This window comes from Pristiophorus japonicus, chromosome 4 (assembly GCF_044704955.1).
Source record: "Pristiophorus japonicus isolate sPriJap1 chromosome 4, sPriJap1.hap1, whole genome shotgun sequence".
Taxonomy (NCBI): Eukaryota; Metazoa; Chordata; class Chondrichthyes; family Pristiophoridae; genus Pristiophorus; species Pristiophorus japonicus.
In genome coordinates, this window is record NC_091980.1 from 163,138,778 (window position 1) to 163,145,335 (window position 6,558).

Sequence of the window (6,558 nt, forward strand, 5' to 3'; positions counted from 1 at the left end):
ATCCCAGAGTACTTACGGAAGTGGCCCTAGAAATAGTGGATGTATTGGTGGTCATTTTCCAACATTCTATGGACTCTGGATCAGTTCCTATGGATTGGAGGGTAGCTAATGTAACACCACTTTTTTAAAAAGGAGGGGGAGAGAAAACAGGGAATTATTGACCGGTTATCCTGACATCGGTAATGGGGAAAATGTTGGAATGAATTACTAACGATGTAATAGCAGCACATTTGGAAAGCAGTGACAGGATCGGTCCAAGTCAGCATGGATTTAAAATCATGCTTGACAAATCTTCGAGAATTTTTTGAGGGTGTAACTAGTAGAATGGACAAGGGAGAAGCAGTGGATGTAATGTATTCGGAATTTCAAAAGGCTTTTGACAAGGTCCCGCACAGGAGATTAGTGTGCAAAATTAAAGCACATGGTATTAAAGCACATGGTATTGGGGGTAATGTATTGACATGGATAGAGAACTGGTTGGCAAACAGTAATCAAAGAGTAGGAATAAACGCGTCCTTTTCAGAATGGTAGGCATTAACTATGGGGTACCGCAAGGTTCAGTGCTGGGACCCCAGCTATTTACAATACACATTAATGATTTAGACAAAGGAATTTAATGTAATATCTCCAAGTTTGCAGATGACACTAAGCTGGGTGGCAGTGTGAGCTGTGAGGAGGATGCTAACAGGCTGCAGGGTGACTTGGACAGGTTAGCTGAATGAGTAAATGCATGGCAGATGCAGTATAATACAGATAAATATGAGGTTATCCACTTTGGTGGCAAAAATAGGAAGGCAGAATATTATCTGAATGGTGACAGACTAGGAAAAGGGGAGGTGCAATGAGACTTGTGTGTCATGGTACATCAGTCATTGAAAGTTGGCATGCAGGTACAGCAGGCGGTGAAGAAGGCAAATGGCATGTTGGCCTTCATAGCGAGAGAATTTGAGTATAGGAGCAGGGAGGTCTTACTGCAGTTGTACAGGGCCTTGGTGAGGCCACACCTTAAATATTGTGTATTGTGGCCAAACAGGTACAGATGCATTTTCTTTACCCCAAACACACAAGCTAATGCCCCTTTCTCAATCATGCTGTCGGCCCTCTCGGCCTTAGACAAGCTCTTGGAAGCATAGGTGACAGGTTGCAACATCCCCGCAATGTTAGTTTGCTGTAATACACACCCGACTCCGTATGACGATGCGTCACATGCTAGCACAAGTCTTTTACACGGGTTATACAATACAAGCATCTTGTTGGAACATAAAATGTTTCTGGTTTTCTCAAAAGCAATTACTTGTTTTTTTCACCATACCCAGTTCTTACCTTTGCGCAATAACACATGTAGGGGCTCTAAGAGGGTGCTTAACCCCAGTAGGAAGTTACCAAAATAGTTGAGGAGTCCAGGAACGACCGCAGCTCCGTGACATTCTGTGGCCTGGGCGCGTTCCTGATAGTGTCAGTCTTGGCGTCTGAGGACCGAATACCATCCGCCGCAATCTTTCTCCCCAAAAACTCCACTTCTGTTGCCAGGAAGACGCATTTCGACCTCTTCAGCCGCAGCCCTTCGTGATCCAGTCGCTGGAGGACCTCCTCCAGGTTTTGTAGGTGCTCGGTTGTGTCCCGATCCGTGAACAATATGTCGTCCTGAAAGACCATCGTGTGTGGTACCGACTTGAGTAGGCTGTCCATATTTCTCTGGAAGATCGCTGCAGCCGACCGAATTCGAAACGGGCATCTGTTGTCGATGAACAGTCCCTTGTGCGTGTTGATGCAGGTGAGGCCCTTTGAAGACTCCTCCAGCTCTTGCATCATGTAGGCCGAAGTCAGGTCGAGCTTGGTGAACGTCTTGCCTCCTGCCAGCGTGCAAATAGGTCGTTTGCCTTAGGTAGCGGGTATTGGTCCTGTAGCGAGAAGCGATTAATAGTTACTTTATAATCGCCGCAAATCCTGACCGTGCCATCACTTTTGAATACTGGAATAATCAGGCTGGCCCACTCGCTGAATTCCATTGGGGAGATGATGCCCTCGCATTGCAGCCTGTCCAGCTTGATTTCCACTCTCTCCCTCATTATGTGAGGTACCGCTTGCGCCTTGTGGTGAATGGGTCATGCCTCTGGGACCAAGTGGATCCGCACCATCGCCCCGGAAAAGTTTCCAATGTCTGGCTCAAAAAGGGAAGGAAATTTGTTAAGAACCTGGGAACATGAGGCCTCATCGACATGTGATAGCACTCGGATGTCATCCTAGTTCCAGCGGATTTTGCCCAGCCAGCTCCTTCCAAGCAGTGTGGGGCCATCGCCCGGGACAATCCAGAGTGGCAGTTCATGCACCATGCCCTCAAAGGTGACCTTGACCATGGCGCTGCCCAGGACAGTGATAAGCTCTTTGGTGTATGTTCTCAGTTTCATGTGGATGGGGCTCAGGGCTGGTCTGAATGCCTTGTTGCACCACAGTCTCTCAAACATCTTTTCACTCATGCTGGATTGGCTAACACCAGTGTCCAGTTCCATGGCTAGGGGTACGCCATTCAATTTTACGTTTCGCATTATAGGTGGACATTTTGTTGAAAATGTGTGCACCCCGTGTACTTCAGCATCTGCCTCTTCTCTCTGAGGCTCGAAATTGCTTTGATCCACCATAGACCGATCTTCCTCTGCCACATGATGGTTAGCAGAACTTGCAGCTCATTTGCAAGCTCATTGGAGGTGCCCCACTGTTCCACAGCTCTTGCAAACATACCCTTTGAAGCGGCATGAATCGGCTGAATGGAAGCCTCCACAACGCCAACAAGGTGTGAATTGCCTTGCATTCATCCTTTGTTGGGGACTCTGAGTCATCTGGGTCACCTGAGGCCTGCTGACAGTTGCAGACTCGTGGGTTCTGCCCTGTACATTTCTGCTCGCAAACACAGTTCCAGTTAATTTATGAACATTGCTAGCACTTGTGTGCCGAGAGATTTGTTTGGTGTTATCACTGGTGGACATAAACACCTGTGCTATTACAATGGCCTTATTGAGGGTCAGTGTCTCTACAGTCAAAAGTTTTCGTAGGATGGTCTCATGGCCAGTGCCCAGTACAAAAAAGTCTCTGAGCATTTGCTCCAGGTAGCCATCAAACTCACATTGTCCTGCAAGTCGCCTTAGCTCGGCGACGTAGCTCACCACTTCCTGACCTTCAGATCGCTGGCATGTGTAGAACCGATACCTCGCCATCAGCACGCTCTCCCTCGGGTTAAAATGCTCCCAAACCAGCGTACACAGCTCCTCACATGACTTATCTGTGGGTTTCACTGGAGCCAGAAGATTCTTCATGAGGCTGTAGGTCGGTGCCCCGCAGACTGTGAGGAGGACCGCTCTCCTTTTTGCAGCGCTTCCTTTTCCGTCCAGCTCATTGGCTACAAAGTACTGGTCTAGCCTTTCGACATAGGCTTTCCAGTCCTCACCCTCCGAGAATTTCTCCAGGATGCCCACAGTTTGCTGCATCTTTGCGTTGGATTCGTATTCTCGTCGCCAGTTATTGTGTTTCTCACACAGATGAGGCTGCACACAGGGAGGTTAAGGTAACAGTGACCTCAGTCTTTAATAAGACACTCCAGAGTGAGGAACAGGCCTTAGGGGCCGGCTTATATACAGTGCTCCCAAGGGATGCTGGGATCCTTTGGGACTTCAGGGAATGAGTTCCCTGGTAGCGGAACATGGGAGTACATGCTTTACAGATACACAAAAGTCCCAAATGGCTTGCTGGCACGGTCACAGCCAGTGAGGGGAGTAGGGTGTTTCAGGTCAAATTTTGATGCCACCTGAGTATTAAAGGTTGTGGAGTTGGGGAATGTACACCTTCTTCAGAATCCAAGAGGTGGTCCACAATGGTGGCAATGCCATCAGTGAACCAGGATGACTGGAACACGGAACTTCTCTGACACAATCGGAGGGCTATTGGTGGCAGTACCTGAGCCAGCTGACCTGGGAGCAGGTCCTTGACAAGGACCCAGGGATTGGCAAGGTCAGAGGGCACCAGTAACAGTTGGGACAAAAGTTTCCCATCGACTCCTTGTCCCACAGATTATCCCAGTTGATCAGAACAACGAGCGAGTACTGATCTGCTCTCAGTTTCCAGGGTTTGAGCATTGATGTCTACATGGTCACTGCAGTGGATTATACTGTTACACTCGCTTACTTTCGCGGGGAATTAGACAAGCTGGAATAAACAAACCTTCTGCAGCAATACCCTTCCGACTGTCAGCTGGTTAGCGATGATTCCATTGTTCACACTCCCTTCACCAGGTCTTCTAGCCTAGAGAGATCAGCCAGTTAGTCAGTCAGTACAGCTCCCTTTCCTTCACTTCGACTGCTTGTGCAGCCTCTTCTGCCTCATGTTGACCCTGTTTACAAACCTATCGTGATGTCAGTGATCACGTGATGCACAGGGTAGCGTCAGGCTTGTGATGTCACATTTTGACCTGTCCAATTATAGGGCCTCACCTTGATGCAGCTGTGTTTGGCCAAAAAGCCTTGGGCCTTAGGTTGGATGTGCTAGAATGCAATAACAGCTTTGCACTTGGTTATGAACCAGAGAGTCGGGTGTGTGGGCAATGGGCAGTGATGGGATTGTTTGCCTTCTTCGTGCCCCCTTCTCTTAGTGGGGCCCAGTTACATTTGTGACTGTTGGTCACCCTGCAGACTGTCCCGAGCAATGCTCCGGGAGATCTACCAATGATAAGTAGTTGTCTACATTTACAGAACAGGGAGTGAGCACCAAACTCAAGGGCTGGGAGGGGCTGGTCAGTGAGGGAGCTGAGAGTGGGACTCAGTAACCATCAGTGAGCAGGCTGCAGGCTCTAGACTTCCTATTAACAACGCCAAAGAAGATCTAATAACAACAAAATTAACTGTTCCAACAACCTACTGTACATCAGTATTACTGTATCTATTATTTATGTTGCTCATTCTGACTTTCACAAATTATGATACAAGATCAATAGGTTAATACCAACCTTTCAAAGCTCACAACCTTCTCTCTAATCTGCTGGTTGATGATGTTTTCATCATGTTTTCTTCATAAAGCAAAGATGGTGAGATACTGTATCAGGCCACATTCACTGCTGGAGAGATCAGCCAGTTAATCACAGTCAGTGCTTTCCTTCACTGAAACTGGTGGTGTCTCAGTTTGCCCCAGGTTATGTTATGTCTATAATGCACTTATGAATGACTCCACGAGGCAATGTGTTGTACTCAAACTGTAGTGACCTTGGTCCTTTATTGGTAACTCCAGAGTGAGGCACAAGCATGGTGGGCAGCCATTTATATTGGGCCCTGCACACCTATGCAGGTGACCCTCAGGTCTCCCACCACGGTGCCCTCTGGTGGACAGCCTCTGCTACAGGGGCAGGAAAACACGGTCTCCACCAGTTGCACTCTCTAGTGGTGCCAGCATAGTATATACAACGTGTAAACCTTATTGATAGTCCATCAGGTAACAAGTCTCCATTTTATGCAACTATACAGTGACTATACAGAGAGTATATCTATAGGCTGCATATATAACAGATTACAAACCTATTGTGATGCCTGATCTCACTGTGATGCACAGGGTAGGATCAGGCTTGCCCTGTGATGTCATGGTTTGACCCGTCCAGTGAAAGGGCCTCACCTTGATGTAACTGTGTTTGGCCAAAAACCCCTGGGCTTTAGATTACAATGATGCGCTAGATGCGCTAGAATGCAATAACAGCTTTACACTTGGTTATGACCCAGAGAAAAGGATGCATGGGTGATGGGCAATGATAAGCTTGTTTGCCTTCTCTGTGCCCCCATCTCTGGGTGAAGGATGATTGTAGCACTCCAATGTCATTCTGAAACAGTGTTTGTGTTTCTTGGGTTTGAAGTGCTGGACGCTCAGATAAACGGTGGTGCAGCAGTCATAAGAACATAAGAACATAAGAACATAAGAACATAAGAAATAGGAGCAGGAGTAGGCCATACTACTCGAGCCTGCTCCACCATTTAATACGATCATTGCTGATCCAATCATGGACTCAGGTCCACTTCCCTGCCTGCTCCCCATAACCCCTTAATCCCTTATCAGTTAAGAAACTGTCTATTTCTGTCTTAAATCCATTCAATGACCCAGCATCCAAAGCTCTCTGAGACAGTGAATTCCACAGATTTACAACCCTCTGAGAGAAGAAATTCCTCCTCATCTCAGTTTTAAATGGGTGGCCCCTTATTCTAAGATTATGCCCCCTAGTTCTAGCTGGAATAAACAAACCTTCTACAGCAACACGCGTCCAACGGTCAGCTGGTTAGCGATGATTCCATTGTCCACACTCCCTTCACCAGGTCTTCTAGACGGCCACATTCACTCCTAGAGAGATTAGCCGGTAAGTCACAGTCAGTACAGCTCCCTTTCCTTCACTTAAACTGCTTATGCAACCTCTTCTGCCTCATGTTGTCCCTGTTTACAAACCTATCTTGATGTCGGTGATCACATGATGCACAGGGTAGGGTCAGGCTTGTCCTGTGATGTCACAGTTTGACCGGTCCAGTTCAAAGGCCTCAC

General features: G+C 47.5%; 1 long non-coding RNA gene across 1 annotated transcript in view; it reads right to left on the reverse strand.

Annotated features, from left to right (window-relative positions):
* The window catches only part of LOC139262250 (uncharacterized), a 55,130-nt gene extending 50,056 nt beyond the window's left edge, over positions 1-5,074 (reverse strand). Inside the window, exons 1-2 of the long non-coding RNA XR_011592928.1 lie at positions 4,994-5,074; positions 4,213-4,293 (exon numbers count right to left, since the gene is read on the reverse strand). This is a non-coding gene — a long non-coding RNA (uncharacterized lncRNA). The remainder of the gene's footprint in view (positions 1-4,212; positions 4,294-4,993) is intronic.
* Positions 5,075-6,558: the final 1,484 nt, after the last annotated feature.